Here is a 19,734-nt window from a genome sequence, read left to right on the forward strand (position 1 = left end):
ACTCTTAGATCGAACTTGGAATCTATGATGGTCACTCTTAGATACCAAGACAATTCACTCCAGAATTAGCTTGATCAAAACTTGCAAAGGGTCAGCAGTTGAATTCATATCAGTTTGTCTTCTCCAGTTTGAACCTACATGAGTGAAGCCCAATAGATTTCAAGTTTGTCTCCTTAGCCACTCTAACATATCAACAATAGATTTCAAGTTTGTCTCCTGGGTTTGAAACATATCAACAATAGATTTCAAGTTTGTCTCCTGGGTTTGAAACATATAACGTTTGTCTTCTCCAGTTTTTCTCCTGGGTTGAACCTACATGAGTGAAGCCCAATAGATTGAGTGAAGCCCGATAGATTTCAAGTACCTATACGAGTGAAGCCCAATAGATTTCAAGTTTGTCTCCTTAGCCACTCTAACATATCACTAATAGATTTCAAGTTTGTCTCCTGGGTTTGAAACATATCAACGTTTGTCTCCTTAGCCACTCTAACATATCAACAAGTTAAGGAGCCCAATAGATTTCAAGTTTGTGTGTCCTTAGCCACTCTAAAATATCAACAAGCCCAATAGATTTCAAGTTTGTCTCCTTAGCCACTCTAACATAACAAAAATAGATTTCAAGTTTGTGTCTCCTTAGACACTCTAACATATCAACAAGCCCAATAGACTTCAAGTTTGTCTCCTTAGCCACTCTAACATATCAACAATAGATTGTATATGAACCAAGAGACATCGATCCTACAATATACTTCAATGAAGATGTGAAGAAAATATTGTTGAAATTATCAAAAGATATTTCCATTCATGTCACATTGAAGAAGAATTAAGCTCCATGTTATAAATTTTGGGTGGATTACAATTTAGAGTTATTGTATTTCATTAATGTTGTTTAAGAGTTTTTATTTACTTTAGGTTACAATTACATAATGGTTAATTATGGCATTAAGTATGAATATTACAACTCTTGGAATGCCTTTAATAGTTTCATTTTTTAGGCTATATAAAGCCATGTAGGTTGGATTTGTAAGTAGACTTGGAAAATATAGTAAAATGAGCATTTGTGCTTCTCTTTAGCCAATGGCTAAGTTTCTTTGCAATTGTATGTAGTTTAGGTTGCATGTAGAATCATTCAAGCTCGACATGATCAATCTTGCTTGTGGAGTGATTCGAATCTCAAAAAAGTGTTCTTGTGTTGAGATATTTGATCAACAAGAATCATTCAAGCTAGACATGATCGATCTTGCTTGTGAAGTGATTCGAATCTCAAACAATGTTCTTGCCCTGAGATATTCGATCAACAAGGTAATCTGAGTCTTACTCCCCTTGTAGTGATTCCTTATCTTATTAGATTGCCCAATAGATTTCAAGTTTGTCTCCTTAGCCACTCTAACATATCAACATAGATTTCAAGTTTGTCTCCTGGGTTTGAACCTACACGAGTGAAGTTTGTCTCCTTGGTTTGAAACTACACGAGTGAAGCCCAATTGATTTCAATCAACAATAGATTTCAAGTTTGTCTCCTGGGTTTGAACCTACACGAGTGAAGCCCATTTGATTTCAATCAACAATAGATTTCAAGTTTGTCTCCTGGGTTTGAACCTACACGAGTGAAGCCCAATTGAAATTCAAGTTTGTCTCCTTAGCCACTCTAACATATCAACACTACATCTAGTCTAACATATCAACGTTTGTTGGAAGACGAGTGAAGCCCAATAGATTTCAAGTTTGTCTCCTTAGCCACTCTAACATATCAACGTTTGTTGGAAGATTTTATTGTTTTTTTCCGTTTTCATTTTGCAATTGTCAAATGGTCAAAATTGACTTCGTCTTGGTGGAGATTGAAGGGGATCGGGATTGAATCCCGGCCACAAACGTCTTTTGTCAGGAGACTATAAATACCCACAGTATATTATGTAAAAATCAGATTCGTTGATGAATGTAATTCAGATCTCAAATTGTCTTTTTTAGGAGACTATAAATACTCACAATATGTTATGCAAAAATCAGATTCGTGGATGAATGTAATACAGATCTCAAATTGAGACATTTTCCTAGAAATCCGAGCATCATATTTGCCAGTTCTAAATTTCAAGCAATTCTTTTGTAAGAATTGCACCCGAGCTATTCATTCAAGCCTTGATCAAGTTTGATTGTGGAGTGACTCAATTTAGAACAAGGATTCCAAATCTTGCTTCTAGGTCTTCGATGGTAAGAGGTAATCTAATTCTAGTTTTATCTCTTAGTTGATCCGAATTTTGTATAAGAAGGTGTTAATTACTTTGATTCAAGGATTCTTGCTTCAACAAAAGCTTGGATCGTTGGGCTGAGGATTATGGTTACCTTATCAACCTCCTTCCTATGTTACAAAAAAATCTTAAACTCGTAAATGCCTGTTCGCATCGCAAGAGAGCCAATTGGGTTTGGTATATTCATATTATAACATATGAATATTGAGATTTGAACTCATAAGGTTATTTACAGACAAAAGTTTTCGGTTATTGGGAAAAAAGAAATATACTTATAATGTCGAATCAGGCTACTAGGAGTTCGATTGGATGGAGTTTGATTGGATCTAATCTTCTTCCCTATACAAGAGATGCTATGTTCCTCCTTCCTATGTTACAAAAAAATCTTTAACCCGTAAACACCTGTTCGCATCGCAAGAGGGCCAAGCAGCCCTCAGGCCCCCTTTTTCGCAGTGATCGATGACAGAATGGCACAAACAAATCCAATGACTTGGATTTGGCAATTCTCTATTTCTTTTCTCTTTACCCCTTTTGATATCTTTCTAAATGGTGGTGCACCTCCAGATGGGTAGGAGCCGGCCTCCCATCTCTCTTATGCAGCATTTATTAGCTTAGTTGAGTTGGGTGGATCGTGCAATAAGCCTCTCTCGACCCTGATAAGGCAACCCTAATCCTCAGCTCAACGATCTAAGCTTTTGTTGAAGCAAGAACCCTTGAATCAAAGTAATTAACACCTTCTTATGCAAAATTTGGATCAACCAAGAGATAAGGCTAGAAGTAGATTACCTCTTACGATCGAAGATCTAGAAGCAAGATTTGGAAACCTTGTTCTAAATTGAGTCACTCCACAATCGAACTTGATCAAGGCTTAATTGAATGGCTCGGGTGCAATTCTACCATAAGAATTGCTTGAAACTTAGAAATGACAAATATGATGTTCAGATTTCTAAGGGAAACGTCTCAATTTGAGATTTGAATTACATTCATCCACGAATCTGAATTTTACATAAAATATTGTGCGTATTTATAGTCTCGCGACAAAAGACGTTTGTGGACAGGATTTATTCGAGACGTTTGTGGACGAGATTTATTCCCGATCCCCTTTAATCTCCACAAAAGAATAAGTCAAATTGACCATTTGACTTTTACATAATTTATGAAATTAAACATAGTTTTTTTTTTTTAACAAATGTTGATGTACTCGAGTGGCTAATGCGACAGGTTTGAAATCAATTGAGTTGTCTGTGCGGGTTCGAATTTTGTTGTTGACATATTTTATCAAATGTTTTGATCAAATCTGCATGCTTCACTCACAAAAATATTAGAAGGAATAGGAAGCAAATGAAGTGTATTAAATCCATAAACTACTTTTTAAAGAATAAGTCAGCAGCATGCTTTGCATCAATTGTATAGATATATATTAGTCCAAGGTTTGTTAGGTACATTCAAAGGAGTATAAAATTCGTTTGGTTGTGATCTAGATTTAGTTTCTTTGCATTTAAAACATTTGCTACAAAACTTTTGGATGTTGTACTTCATGTTCGGCCAAAAGAAGTGTTTTATGCAACATCTTATAAACTTTATTAATCCTGAGATGTCCCATTAAGGCACCACCATGTGCTTCTCTCAAAAGCAAATCTTTTATAGAGCATTTAGGAATATAAAGCATAAAAAATTTATGAAACAAATAATAATCATCCATGGTGGTGCCTTAATAATCATCCACTGTTTGTCCCTTGTTCGTTAAGAGGGACTGATAAGTCTGTAGCTCATTGAGAAGAGCAGTCAAGTTATATTCTATTTTGTTCATTACCACATTTGATATGAATCCAACAACTGATCACTTCCATGTACCCGAACGAGCAATTACAAGAAGCAATACAAAGAAGATTCAAGAATCAAATTAAGAAAATAATGGAGTGGCTGCTATTGGAAAGNAAGATATTAAAGCTTGGGAACCGTAGACATGCAAAGTGGGTGGAATTTATTAAAACATTTTCGTATGTCATCAAATATAAGCAAGGTAAGGATAATATGGTAGCTCATGTGTTATCTAAAATGTATGATCTCTTTACTTCTCTTACTACAAAAATTCTTGGATTTGAGCCTATTACAGAATTATATAGAGATGACTAAGACTTCAGAACTGTTTATGCATCTTGTCTTGCAAAAAAAGCAATGGATGATTATTATGTGTTTCATAAATTTTTAATTAAGAAAAGTATACTTTGTATTCCTAAATGCTCTATAAAATATTTGTTTTTGAAAGAAACATATGGTGGTGCCTTAATGGGACATCTTAGGATTAATAAAGTTTATAAGACATTAAATAAACACTTTTGTTGGCCGAAAATGAAGCATGATGTTCATAAGTTTTGTAGCAAATGTTTTTAGACGCAAAAAAACTAAATCTAGATCACAACCAAACGAATTTTATACTCCTTTGAATGTACTTAACAAACCTCGGACTAATATATCTATAAAATTTGTGTTTGATACCTTTTTGGTGTTATTCTTTTTCAAACCTTGCTTTATATTTGATGTTTAAACCGATTCATTGAATTAGTTTTGATCAAGCTAATTCTGGAGTGAGTCGTGAAAACCAAGAAAGAAGAAAAAAAGTGATTTTGAGGAAAAGAGAGAAAATGTGAGTTTCAAGGAAGGGAGAAATGAGGAATATGTTAGCTCAAGAACCAAAATTTGTACTTATGTGCAAAGGATTATGTTTAGCAATAGAACCAAAAACTGATGATGCTTTGCCAAGTGCTTTTAAGTCTCTTTTGCAGGAATTTAATGACATGTTTCCGCATGAAGATGCATGTATGGGGTTTCCCCTCTAAGAGAAATTAAACACCAAATTGACTTCATGCTGTTGGGTTTTATGTCCTAAAACTCATAGTTTGTAAACAAAAACATATTCTATTTTCAATAAAGTTATTATTGTTGTTTATTCAGTAAAGATTGTTATTGAATAAAGTGAACTTTACGATCATTAATCTAAATCCAATAAACTAAGAACACTCTGGCTATAGTATGACTACTTGAACTATATGTAGAGACATAAGAGTGGATCAAGTTCAAGTATATAGTCAAAATGATCTATAGTATAAGGATAAGGCTGAGTACCTTATTCTGGGGACACTATGGATGCGGCCCACTTTTGTATATGATATAAACAATGCGATCACTAAATTGTGCATGTGGAGACATGTGAGTGGGGGCGTCCTATGCAATGAGTATTGCATAAGATCGGACCATGAAGAAAACCACTCTCACTTTATAAAGTCGTTTACTGTTGAGACTGATTTTCTTTTCATTCGATAACCTAGGTAACTCGGTTTTAATCCTGAGCTAACCATGAACTCCTGTTTATTCGGAATTATCCTTAGATTTGCATGGGTGAGAGTGGCTCTAGTTCGCCGACTCAACAGGCCTCCCATTTCAGGGGTAAGACTGGGTGAATGGCTGGGGACGTGGGGTGCAAGACGGAATTCACTCCTACCCACTTTTAGGGATAGAAGAAAGGTAGTTCCCTTAAGCACTGACTCCAGGTCTTGAACAAGGGGCCCCACCCTCTCATTGGCCTGAGAGGGATTCGGTTTACTGGTTGGACCACAAACCAATTGTTTATTAGAGGATCAGTGAGACATAAGGAACAAGAAGTAACTTCAGGGGTAAAACGGTAAATTGACCCAGCTCTAGTTACGAACAACCTGTGAAGGATCGACTTACTAATCATGGTTATATCAGATGGACAGAAATATATCTATAGTGAGGGGAGTGCAACTACTAGGCTATAGTGGAGTGTCCTAGTAGTTAACGAATGTTGGTTAACCAGGTTAATGAGTTTAATCGGTTAATCTTGAATCGTTGGAGCCCATGATCTATAGGTCCATTAGGTCCCTCTGCTAGCTCATATCGGACTAAACCATAGAACAGTGTGACGAGTGAGTTCGAAGTGTTCGAATTCAAATTAGGGAATATGCGTTACATATATACGATATATTTAACCGCAATTTTATTTTATTTACGAAATAAACGAAAAGAGAGAATCTGAGATATTTAAATAAGATTTAAATATCTTAATCAATTATGTGTCGGAATTGACTGGGATTGGCATTTGAATTAATATTAAATATTAATTAAATAGTTTAATTAATTATTTAATGTTACTTTAATTTGAAATTCATTATTCAAATTAATTGTTGAATTAAAATGAAGAAAGTCAAAATGTTGACTTTCATCTAATTAAAATGAAGAAAGTCAAAATGTTGACTTTCATCTAATGGAAAAATCATGTTAGTGGAATTTTGAGGTGTCAAAATTTGGTTTAACCAAACTTGCATGTTTGCCAAATAAACCCCACAAGTTTGAGTGGAATTTTGAGTGTCAAAATTTGGTTAACTCAAACATGCATGCTTGCCACATAATCTCAAACATTTGAGTGGAATTTTAAGTGTCAAGATTTGGTGATCTCAAGTTTGCATGAACATGCAAACTTGACTCTTTAAATAGAGTGATCATGATACTTGGAAGGGATTCTTCATCTTGATGAAAAACCTCTCACAAGCACTCTCTTTCACGTATACAAAATCCCTCCCAAGTTTAGTCACTCACCGGATTCCACAATCCCGTTCTAAGGCCGGAGAATAGTGGAGAAGACACTAGTGGTGGTTCGAAATCGGTTCGTGAGGCAAAAGGAGTTTGAACTACAAAAGGTTAGTATTTAAACTCATTAAGTTTTAATACTTATGAACATGCTAGTCATTTACAATAATTGATGTTCTAAAAGTGCCTAAGATCCAAATTGCTTCCGCATGTGTTATATTAACACCATCAATTGGTATCAGAGCAAGTTTTAGGCACTTTATTTACATTAATTTGATCATGGTGGGTACCATTTCATGCATGAAATTTGTGGTTGCTAAAGTGGATGGTTTTGGTTTTGGCTTTTTTTTTATGCTTCCATTTGATACAATTATTGTAATAAGCCTAAGGTGTATGGGCTTTAATAAATGAAGAAAGGTCTGTAATTTTTATAAAGTCATTAGAGTCCACTTTAGGTTGTAATTGATCGAAAATGGAAGAGATAAGCAAGCTGAACCGAAGAGGATGGAAGAGGCGGTTCGGGTGTTTTTTCTGTCGTTGGGGACCGATTGAACGTTTTTAAGGGTTGGTTGGTCCAGTTCGTGATCGTCGGGAGCGGCTCAAGTTATTTTTAGTTATTAATGTAATAATTTAGTTAATTGCTTGCTTTAAAATGCCAAAACCAACCCACTTTAGTGTGTTTAATTAATTATGCATTATGAATGTATGTTTTAATTAAATAGAAAATGTATATGCATAAAGTATGTCATATAGATTTAAAATCCCACCATAGGCTAAGCATGTTTCATGCATTCCAAGTATGTTATAAGTGTTATAATGTATAGTATGCATGTCTTAGGGTTCCATGAGTGATAGATATAAATTGTTATATTATTGCATGGAATGGATGATTATATAAATTGTTATATAAAGCATGTTATAGGTTATTTTCAACGTCATAAAATGAGGTAGACGTTAAAATCTATAATAAAGATAACAGCATGCTCACTAAGGGTTAAGAACCGAGCACGATCAATTTTAACAGTTAAAAGGGGTCGATGTCTTATAAAATTGCGGTTACGAGAAAGCTCACCTGGCACGATCTTGTCTAAGGCTGAAGGTACTTAAGTTGACGGTTTACGGAACACCTACTACCTGGAGATCGGACCAGTACTTGAGCTTAGTTAGCCGAGTTTTATGAGCATGCTTAAGTGATTTAAGATTTAGAAAAATCACCTAGACTTAAGTTATATTTAATTAGCCGGAATATACTTAAGTAATGAGTATACCCAACCATATAAAATACTTAGTGGGAGGAAAAAGGTGTATAAGATACATCGTTTTCTCTTCACGCTCTCTGTAAAATTCACACAGTGAGATTCATGCTCGGCCTCGTGTCGCCCTGGGAGCGTCCTCCATTCGGAAGGTATTTGCATGAGTCAATAACAAGGGGAATTGAGAAAGTATTTATAGTAAGTGGGAGAAGGAAGTCAACACGTCCTATGGTCTCCACCACTAGGTTGCACCGTGAGATTCCCATGTTCCGCCTGCATGTTGCCCTAGAGCAACTACCCATTCGGAGGGTCGTAACATGGGAGTCGGAACAACGCAAACTCCAGAAATGGATAGGATTTCTTAGGTCCATTCCCAACTTTGGCCTTTTCATTCGATAGCGTTGTTGGGGCCGATTTCTGAGGTCTGAAATTGGTGGGTCACACTTGCGAAGAATTACTAAGAGTTAGTATATTCTTGACCAAAATAGCGATAACTAAAACACTATAGGAACAAGAGTTATTCTGGGATTAGTGTTTAAGTCAAGAATGTCTTGGTTTAGTGAATGAGTGATTGACTGCCCCTCGGTAGCAGTTGCTCTAACTCACTAAAGTATCGTTGCAAATTAATAATGATTTGGGTACATTATTACATTTGCTAAAACTGATTGGATTAAACAGGATTAAGTCAAAATCACTAATAGAATTTTCTTTATATCACAGCATGACAAACTCAATAGTACAATTACTCGCTTCTGAGAAATTAAACGGCGACAACTACACAACTTGGAAATCAAACCTAAACACAATACTGGTCATTGATGATTTAAAGTTTGTTTTAACTGAGGAGTGTCCTCCAAACCCAAACTCAAATGCAAACCGAACAGCTCGGGATGCATATGACAGATGGATAAAGGCAAATGACAAAGCCCGAGTGTACATTCTAGCCAGCATATCTGATGTTTTGGCTAAGAAACACGATGTTATGGGTACTGCTAAAGAGATTATGGAATCTCTAAAAGGGATGTTTGGACAACCGTCCTTCTCCCTTAGACATGAAGCCATAAAATACATTTACAACTGCCGTATGAAAGAAGGGACCTCAGTTAGAGAACATGTCCTGGACATGATGGTCCATTTCAATGTGGCAGAAGAAAATGAAGCTGTCATTGATGAGAAGAGTCAAGTCAGTTTTATCATGATGTCTCTTCCGAAGAGCTTCTTCCAGTTCCGCACCAATGTGGTTATGAACAAAATAGAATATAACTTGACTGCTCTTCTCAATGAGCTACAGACTTATCAGTCCCTCTTAACAAACAAGGGACAAACAGGAGAAGCAAATGTTGCTATCTCCAAGAAATTACTACGAGGATCGTCCTCCAAAAATAAGTCTGGACCTTCAACTTCTAAAAGTGTTTTGATGAAGAAGAAGGGAAAAGGGAAAAATAAGATTCCTACTAACCGCAAGAACAAGGTTCAAAAAGTAGATAAAGGAAAATGTTTCCATTGCAACGAAAACGGGCACTGGAAGAGAAACTGCCCAAAATACCTTGCAGAGAAGAAAGCCGAAAAGACACAACAAGGTAAATATGATTTACTCGTTGTAGAAATGTGTTTAGTAGAGTATGACAACTCAACTTGGATACTAGATTCAGGGGCGACTAATCATATTTGTTCTTTTTACCAGGAAACTAGCTCCTGGAGAATGCTTGCGGACGGCGAGATAACACTCAGGGTTGGAACAGGAGAGGTTGTCTCAGCAAGATCAGTAGGAAATTTAAAGTTGTTTTTTGGAGATAGATTCATTATATTAGATAATGTACTTTTTGTTCCTGGAATGAAAAGAAATCTAATATCCATCTCTTGTTTATTAGAACAGTTGTATAAAGTATCTTTTGAAATCAATGAAGTGTTCATTTGCAAAAGAGGTATTCATATTTGTTCTGCAAAACTAGAAAACAACTTATATATGTTAAAACCGAGCAAAACAAAAGCTATTTTAAATATTGAGATGTTTAAAACAGCTGAAACTCAAAATAAGCGACAAAAGATTTCTCCTAATACCTATCTTTGGCACTTAAGACTAGGCCACATTAATCTCAATAGGATTGAGAGATTGGTTAAAAGAGGACTTCTAAATAAGTTAGAAGACAATTCTTTACCTCCATGTGAGTCTTGTCTTGAGGGTAAAATGACTAAACGATCATTTTGCGAAAAAGGCTATAGAGCCAAAGAAACCTTAGAACTCGTGCATACAGATCTCTGTGGTCCAATGAATGTCAAAGCACGAGGAGGGTATGAATATTTCATCAGTTTTATTGATGATTATTCAAGGTATGGCTATCTTTACCTAATGCATCACAAGTCGGAAGCTCTTGAAAAATTCAGAGAGTATAAGACTGAGGTTGAGAATCTATTAGGTAAAACTATTAAAACACTTCGATCAGATCGAGGAGGAGAGTACATGGATTTAAGATTTCAGGACTATATGATAGAACATGGAATAAGGTCTCAACTCTCAGCCCCTGGTGTGCCTCAACAAAATGGTGTATCAGAAAGGAGAAATAGAACTCTATTGGACATGGTTCGGTCCATGATGAGTTTCGCTCAATTACCCGATCCGTTTTGGGGATATGCAGTGGAGACTGCTACATACATTTTGAACATGGTTCCTACTAAGAGTGTTTCAGAAACACCTTATGAGTTATGGAAAGGGCGTAAAGGTAGTTTACGTCACTTCAGAATTTGGGGATGTCCAGCACATGTGTTGTTGCAAAATCCCAAGAAATTAGAACGTCGTTCAAAATTATGTCTATTCGTAGGATACCCCAAAGAGACGAAAGGTGGTTTGTTTTATGATCCTCAAGAAAATAGAGTGTTTGTATCAACGAACGCTACATTCTTAGAGGAAGATCACGTAAGAAATCATCAACCTCGTAGCAAACTAGTATTAAGTGAGATTTCTAAAGAAGTTACTGATAAAACAACAAGAGTTGTTGATCAAGCTGGTCGTTCAACCAGAGTTGTTGATGGAGCTGACACTTCTGGTCAATCACATCCTTCTCAAAAGTTGAGAATGCCTCGACGTAGTGGGAGGGTTATAACTCAACCCGATCGTTACTTGGGTTTGATAGAAACTCAAGTCATCATACCTGATGATGGCGTTGAGGATCCATTGTCCTATAAACAGGCAATGAATGATGTTGATAGAGATCAGTGGATTAAAGCCATGAATCTTGAAATGGAGTCAATGTACTTCAATTCAGTCTGGGAACTTGTAGATCAACCAGATGGGGTAAAACCTATTGGTTGCAAATGGATCTATAAGAGAAAACGAGACCAAACCGGTAAGGTACAGACCTTTAAAGCAAGACTAGTAGCAAAGGGTTATACCCAAAGAGAGGGGGTGGACTATGAAGAAACCTTCTCACCTGTTGCTATGCTTAAATCAATTAGAATACTCTTGTCTATTGCCACATTTTATGATTATGAAATTTGGCAAATGGATGTTAAGACAGCTTTTCTAAACGGCGATCTTGAAGAGAGTATCTATATGGCTCAACCAGAGGGGTTCATTGAACAGGATCACGAGCAAAGGGTTTGCAAGCTTAAAAGATCCATTTATGGGTTGAAGCAAGCATCTCGATCCTGGAACATAAAGTTTGATACTGCGATCAAATCTTATGGCTTTAAACAGAATGTTGACGAACCTTGTGTTTATAAAAGGATAGTCAACTCTACAGTAGCTTTCCTGGTGTTGTACGTTGACGATATCCTACTAATTGGAAATGATGTGGGAATTCTGACTGACATTAAGCATTGGCTGGCGACACAATTCCAAATGAAAGATTTGGGAGAGGCTCAGTTTGTTCTTGGAATCCAAATTGTTCGAAATCGCAAGAACAAAACACTAGCTTTGTCTCAAGCATCGTACATCGACAAAATGTTGATTCGATATAAGATGCAGGACTCCAAGAAAGGATTATTACCTTTCAGGCATGGAGTTCATTTGTCGAAGGAACAAAGTCCTAAGACACCTCAAGAAGTTGAGGATATGAAACACATTCCCTATGCATCAGCGGTCGGTAGTCTGATGTATGCTATGCTATGTACCCGACCCGACATATGCTATGCTGTGGGAATTGTCAGCAGATATCAGTCCAATCCGGGACGTACTCATTGGACTGCCGTTAAGAATATCCTCAAGTATCTTAGGAGAACGAGGGACTATATGCTAATGTACGGTGCTAAGGATCTGATCCTTACAGGGTACACTGACTCAGATTTTCAGACCGATGTAGATACAAGGAAATCGACATCAGGATCTGTCTTCACTCTGAACGGAGGAGCAGTAATATGGAGAAGCATAAAGCAAGGTTGCATTGCTGATTCCACCATGGAGGCTGAGTATGTTGCTGCTTGTGAAGCAGCGAAAGAATCTGTATGGCTTAGGAAGTTCTTAACTGATTTGGAAGTCGTTCCAAATATGCATCTTCCCGTCACTCTTTATTGTGATAACAGTGGAGCAGTTGCAAATTCAAAAGAACCAAGAAGCCATAAGCGAGGAAAACATATTGAGCGCAAATATCATCTCATAAGGGAGATTGTGCAACGAGGAGATGTGATCGTCACACAGATAGCTTCAGAACACAACATTGCTGATCCATTTACAAAGCCCCTCACGGCTAAAGTGTTTGAAGGGCACCTAGTGAGTCTAGGACTACGAGTTATGTAATCTAGGGCAAGTGGGAGAAAAGGCATGAGTATGTGATGCCCTAGTTCATTGTATTTCTCTCTACTCAACGTTAAAAAACCCCACTAGAGTTCTAGTCCAAGTGGGAGTTTGATGGGTTTTATGTCCTAAAACTCATAGTTTGTAAATAAAAACATATTCTATTTTCAATAAAGTTATTATTGTTGTTTATTCAGTAAAGATTGTTATTGAATAAAGTGAACTTTACGATCATTAATCTAAATCCAATAAATTAAGAACACTCTGGCTATAGTATGATTACTTGAACTATATGTAGAGACATAAGAGTGGATCAAGTTCAAGTATATATAGTCAAAATGATCTATAGTATAAGGATAAGGCTGAGTACCTTATTCTGGGGACACTATGGATGCGGCCCACTTTTGTATATGATATAAACAATGTGATCACTAAATTGTACATGTGGAGACATGTGAGTGGGGGCGTCCTATGCAATGAGTATTGCATAAGATCGGACCATGAAGAAAACCACTCTCACTTTATAATGTCGTTTACTGTTGAGACTGATTTTCTTTTCATTCGATAACCTAGGTAACTCGGTTTTAATCCTGAGCTAACCATGAACTCCTGTTTATTCGGAATTATCCTTAGATTTGCATGGGTGAGAGTGGCTCTAGTTCGCCGACTCAATAGGCCTCCCATTTCAGGGGTAAGACTGGGTGAATGGCTGGGGACGTGGGGTGCAAGATGGAATTCACTCCTACCCACTTTTAGGGATAGAAGAAAGGTAGTTCCCTTAAGCACTGACTCCAGGTCTTGAACAAGGGGCCCCACCCTCTCATTGGCCTGAGAGGGATTCGGTTTACTGGTTGGACCACAAACCAATTGTTCATTAGAGGATCAGTGAGACATAAGGAACAAGAAGTAACTTTAGGGGTAAAACGGTAAATTGACCCAGCTCTAGTTACGAACAACCTGTGAAGGATCGACTTACTAATCATGGTTATATCAAATGGACAGAAATATATCTATAGTGAGGGGAGTGCAACTACTAGGCTATAGTGGAGTGTCCTAGTAGTTAACGAATGTTGGTTAACCAGGTTAATGAGTTTAATCGGTTAATCTTGAATCGTTGGAGCCCATGATCTATAGGTCCATTAGGTCCCTCTGCTAGCTCATATCGGACTAAACCATAGAACAGTGTGACGAGTGAGTTCGAAGTGTTCGAATTCAAATTAGGGAATATGCGTTACATATATACGATATATTTAACCGCAATTTTATTTTATTTACGAATTAAACGAAAAGAGAGAATCTGAGATATTTAAATAAGATTTAAATATCTTAATCAATTATGTGTCGGAATTGATTGGGATTGGCATTTGAATTAATATTAAATATTAATTAAATAGTTTAATTAATTATTTAATGTTACTTTAATTTGAAATTCATTATTCAAATTAATTGTTGAATTAAAATGAAGAAAGTCAAAATGTTGACTTTCATCTAATTAAAATGAAGAAAGTCAAAATGTTGACTTTCATCTAATGGAAAAATCATGTTAGTGGAATTTTGAGGTGTCAAAATTTGGTTTAACCAAACTTGCATGCTTGCCAAATAAACCCCACAAGTTTGAGTGGAATTTTGAGTGTCAAAATTTGGTTAACTCAAACATGCATGCTTGCCACATAATCCCAAACATTTGAGTGAAATTTTAAGTGTCAAAATTTGGTGATCTCAAATTTGCATGAACATGCAAACATGACTCTTTAAATAGAGTGATCATGGTACATGGAAGGTCTTCTTCTCCTTGGTAAAAAACCTTGAGAAAAATCTCTCACAAACACTCTCTTCACATATACAAAATCCCTCCCAAGTTTAGTCACTCACCCGATTTCACAATCCTGTTCTAAGGCCGGAGGATAGTGGAGAAGACACTAGTGGTGGTTCGAAACCAGTTCGTGAGGAAAAAGGAGTTTGAACTACAAAAGGTTAGTATCTAAACTCATTAAGTTTTAATACCTATGAACATGCTACTATAATTGATGTTCTAAAAGTGTCTAAGATCCTAATTGCTTCCGCATGTGTTATATTAACACCATCACATGCCTGGGACAACTCTTCCAAATATGGCTACCTATAGGACCAATCCCACCGAGACTAAGGAGATTCAGAGACAAGTGGAAGAAGTCATGGATATAGGCTATGTTAGAGAAAGCATGAGTCCTTGAAAGATAAAGGCTGTGATTTTGGTACCCAAGAAAGATGGCACATGGAGGATGTGTGCTGATTGTCGAGCTATCAACAAGATAACAGTAAAGTATCGACATCCTATTCCTAGATTGAATGACATGTTAGATGAATTATATGGTGCTAATCTGTTTTCAAAAATAGATCTGAAAAGTGGTTATCATCAAATTCGAATGAATGTGGGATGAGTGGAAAATGGCTTTCAAAACAAAGTTTGGGCTTTATGAGTGGCTCATTATGCCGTTTGGCTTTACAAATGCACCAAGTACTTTATGAGACTAATGAATCATGTTTTGAGAGATTATATTGGAAAATTTGTTGTGTTAAACTTTGATGATATTCTTGTTTACTCAACAAGCTTGAATGATCATATTTTGCACGTTAAGAAAATTTTGTTTAAACTTAGATAAGATAAGCTTTATGCCAACTTCAAAAAATGCAGTTTTTATCTAGACCAAGTGATAAGGCAACCCTAATCCTCAGCCCAACGATCCAAGCTTATGTTGAAGCAAGAACCCTTGAATCAAAGTAATTAACACCTCCTTATACGAAATTTGGATCAACCAAGAGATAAGGCTAGAATTAGATTACCTCTTACGATCGAAAATCTAGAAGCAAGATTTGGAAACCTTGTTCTAATTTGAGTCACTCCACAATCTAACTTGATCAAGGCTTGATTGAATGGCTCAGGTGCAATTCTACCACAAAAATTGCTTGAAACTTAGAAATGGAAAATATGATGCTCGAATTTCTAAGGGAAACGTCTCAATTTGAGATCTGAATTACATTCATCCACGAATCTGAATTTTACATAACATATTATGGGTATTTAAGACGTTTATGGACGGGATTTATTTGAGATGTTTGTGGACGGAATTTATTCCCGATCTCCTTTAATCTCCACAAAGAATAAGTCAAATTGACCATTTGACTTTTACATAATTTATGAAATTAAACATAGTTTTTTTTAACAAATGTTGATGTGCTTGAGTGGCTAATGCATTAGGTTTGAAATCAATTGAGCTCTCCGTGCGTAGGTTCGAATTCTGGCAATAGGTCCATTTGTAACACCGTGATTCTTATCATCTTCCCCCCCCCCCCCTTCAAAAGGATTCGTCCTCGTATCGTAGGTTCGGTCCATTTGTAACACCGTGATTCTTATCATCTTCCCCCCCCCCCTCAGAAGGATTCGTCCTCGAATCAGCAAAATCATCACCTTCTTTCTGTCACCAATGAAGTGTATTAAATCCATAAACTACTTTCTTAAAGAATAAGTCAACAGTATGCTTTGCATCATCCATAAATCTATATGCCACATGCTTCATCTTCGGCCAACAAAAGTGTTTATGCAACATCTTATAAACTTTATTAATCCTAAGATGTCCCATTAAGGCACCACCATATGCTTCTCTCAAAAACAAATCTTTTATAGAGCATTTAGGAATACAAAGCATACTCCTAGTACTTAAAAATTTATGAAACACTTTATAATCATCCACCACTTTTTTTGCAAGACAAGATGCATAAATTGTTCTAAAGTCTTGCTCATCTCTATATAATTTAATAAAATGCACAACTCCAAGAATTTTTGCAATAAGAGAAGTAAAGAGATCATACCTTTTAGATAACACATGAGCTACTGTATTATCCTTACCTTGCTTATACTTGATGACATACGAAAATGTTTCAATAAATTCCACCCACTTTGCATGTCTACGATTCAGTTTCTTTTGACCCTTCACATACTTCAAGCTTTCATGATCAAAATAGATCACAAATTCTCTAGGCCATAAGTAGTGTGGCCACACATGCAATATATGAACTAAAACAAATAATACTTTATCATAGGTAATATATTTCAATGTTGGCCATTTAGTTTTTTACTAAAATATATTAAGTGCTTTCTATCTTGAATTAAAACAATACTTATGCCCAAATCACATACATCACATTCAATTTCAATAGTTTTATCAAAGCTAGCCAAAACAAATAATGGTTTGCTTAATTTCTTCCTAAGAAAATTGGATGCATTCTCTTGCATTTCTCCCCATTTAAAAACAACATTATTTTTCATTAAGTTATTCAATAGTGCAGCTATGGTACTAAAATCGTTTATAAATCTTTTATAGAAGCTAGCTAACCCATACAAACTTCTGATTTTACGTGCACTTTTTGGTGTTAGCAAATCTCTAATGACTTTAACTCTCTTTTTATCTCTTTCTACTCTATTTTTACCAACTATAAAGCCAAAAACTTTTTTCATGCAAAAGCTACACTTATTAAATTTAAATTTCTCTTTTTTATGTGTAATAAAAACTAACTTAACATGTTCCACATGTTCGAACAAAATCTTCAAATAAATTATAATATCATCAATATAAACAACATGCCTTTTCAGATATTTTCCCAAAACATTATATATTAAGCGCATAGGTGTACTAGGAGCATTAGTTAACCTAGAAAGCATAACAAGCCATTCATACAATCCAAACTTAATATTGAAAGTTGTTTTCCATCCATCTCCTACGTGCATTCTAATTTGATGATATCCAGATTTCAAAATAATTTTTATAAATAGATACGAATTGATAAGATAAGGAATCACTACAAGGTGAGTAAGATTCGGATTATCTTGTTGATCGAATATCTCAAGACAAGAACATTGTTTGAGATTCAAATCACTCCACAAGCAAGATCGATCATGTCTAGCTTGAATGATTCTTGTTGATCAAATATCTCAACGCAAGAACACTTATTTGAGATTCGAATCACTCCACAAGCAAGATTGATCATGTCGAGCTTGAATGATTCTACATGCAACCTAAACTACATAGAATTGCAAAGAAACTTAGCCATTGGCTAAGAAGAGCACAAATGCTTCACTTACTATATATTTTCCAAGTCTGCATACAAATACAACATACAAGGCTTTATATAGCCTCAAAAATAAACTATTAAAGGCATTCCAAGAGTTGTAACATTCATACTTTATGGCCATAATTAGCCATTATGTAAATATAACCGAAATTAAATAAAAAATCTTAAAATACAATAACTCTAAATTACTCTTAATTGTAATCCACCCAAAATTTATAACAATCAAACTTCATTCTTCTTCAATGTGGCATGACTTGAAACATCTTTTGAAAATTTTGACAACCTTTTCTTCACATCTTCATTGAAGTATATTGTATGATTGATGTCTTTTGGTTCATATCACAGTGGGGGAGGCACCACCAACGCTTAATCCACTAAGCAGATAGGAATCAAGTATCATATCAAAATCCAGTCGTTTATCCAAAGAACAATTGGAGGATTTTTTCTTATTCACCGAGGGAAAGCAGTAGTTCCACCAACAGCGCCAGTCGCAGTTGACCCATCATTATCTCATGTCGCGTCCCTCTTGAATCAAGAGGTTGAAACATACCTTATATGAGCCCCAGAACAAATAATGGAATGGTAATCCAATGACGACTATACTAGAAAAAATTGCCTGCTTAAGACCGAAATTTCTCTAATGCTTAACAGGGCACCATAAAAAAATACTAAATAAAATGGCCGTACAGAGCCTGAGCCTATTCTCATCAACCTAAGAAGAATCGATCGAATCGATCTAATATTTCAAAAATTTGTTTATCGCCAATGCTTGCTAAATGAATTTTATACTGAATTTATATTATTTATTAATCTTACCTTTATACTTTATTAGTTGAATTAAGAAAGTAGCCTAGCTCAGCTGCTGGACAAAGCTCCTAATGTAGAGAGTACTCTCATTAAAGCAGGGTGACATTAACCTCAGACCTCACATCTGATTTCCTCTCCTTATCAGTCTCACAATTCCATTGCCTCTTCCCGATCCCCCGAAAAAAGGCAGATGCTCCTATAGGTAAGAACAACTTCACTTTGAATGTTCGACGCTCCCTTCAAACTGATATCCAAAGATTCCCTATAATAGGATGGTTTGAAATGATGGTTTATTACAAGTTCTGGTGGCATGAATAGGATGCGCATTTGAATGAGCTGGAACATGGATAACGTAGTCGTTCGAGCCGGTCGAGAGTATGAGATTACTGACTGAAGACTGATCAATTGAGATGGGTGGAAGCCCTGCTATTGAAGTAATGCATCCAACAGTGTTCTATCTCATGGGTCCTCTCATGCTAGAATGGGCTCAACAATCCACTTTGTTCTCCTGTGAATCACTGAAATTAGAATACATGACTGATGTTACTTCGATCTGATACCTCTCGATTCAGAGAGGAAATGCGCATTTGTCTTATTTTGAGTCTCCCCATCTTGATCTCTACTAATTGATATGGGGCTGGGTGAAGAGAAGCGTTATGGGAGAAAGGAGAAAAAGGTCAATACAGCTAGTAACTAAAGACTTGACTCAAACATATGGTCTCGATTACGAGGAAGCCCTTATTTAGCCCACCCTGGTAGCCAAGATTCAGTCTGTTTTTCTCTTGCTCTCTGTTGCAGCGAATCGAGATTGGCATCTGTTCCAATTAGATGTTCCAAATGCCTTCCTGAACGGGGACCTACAGGAAGAAGTTTACATGAGTTCTCCCCCGATTGTGTAAGGGGGAGGAGAACAAGAGAGGTCAACTGTAGTAGAAGCCAAACGACGGGGCCGAGAATTTGTGATCGATCCAAAGAACTACTG

The sequence above is a fragment of the Cucurbita pepo genome, chromosome LG05 (assembly GCF_002806865.2).
Source record: "Cucurbita pepo subsp. pepo cultivar mu-cu-16 chromosome LG05, ASM280686v2, whole genome shotgun sequence".
In the NCBI taxonomy this organism is placed as follows: Eukaryota; Viridiplantae; Streptophyta; class Magnoliopsida; order Cucurbitales; family Cucurbitaceae; genus Cucurbita; species Cucurbita pepo.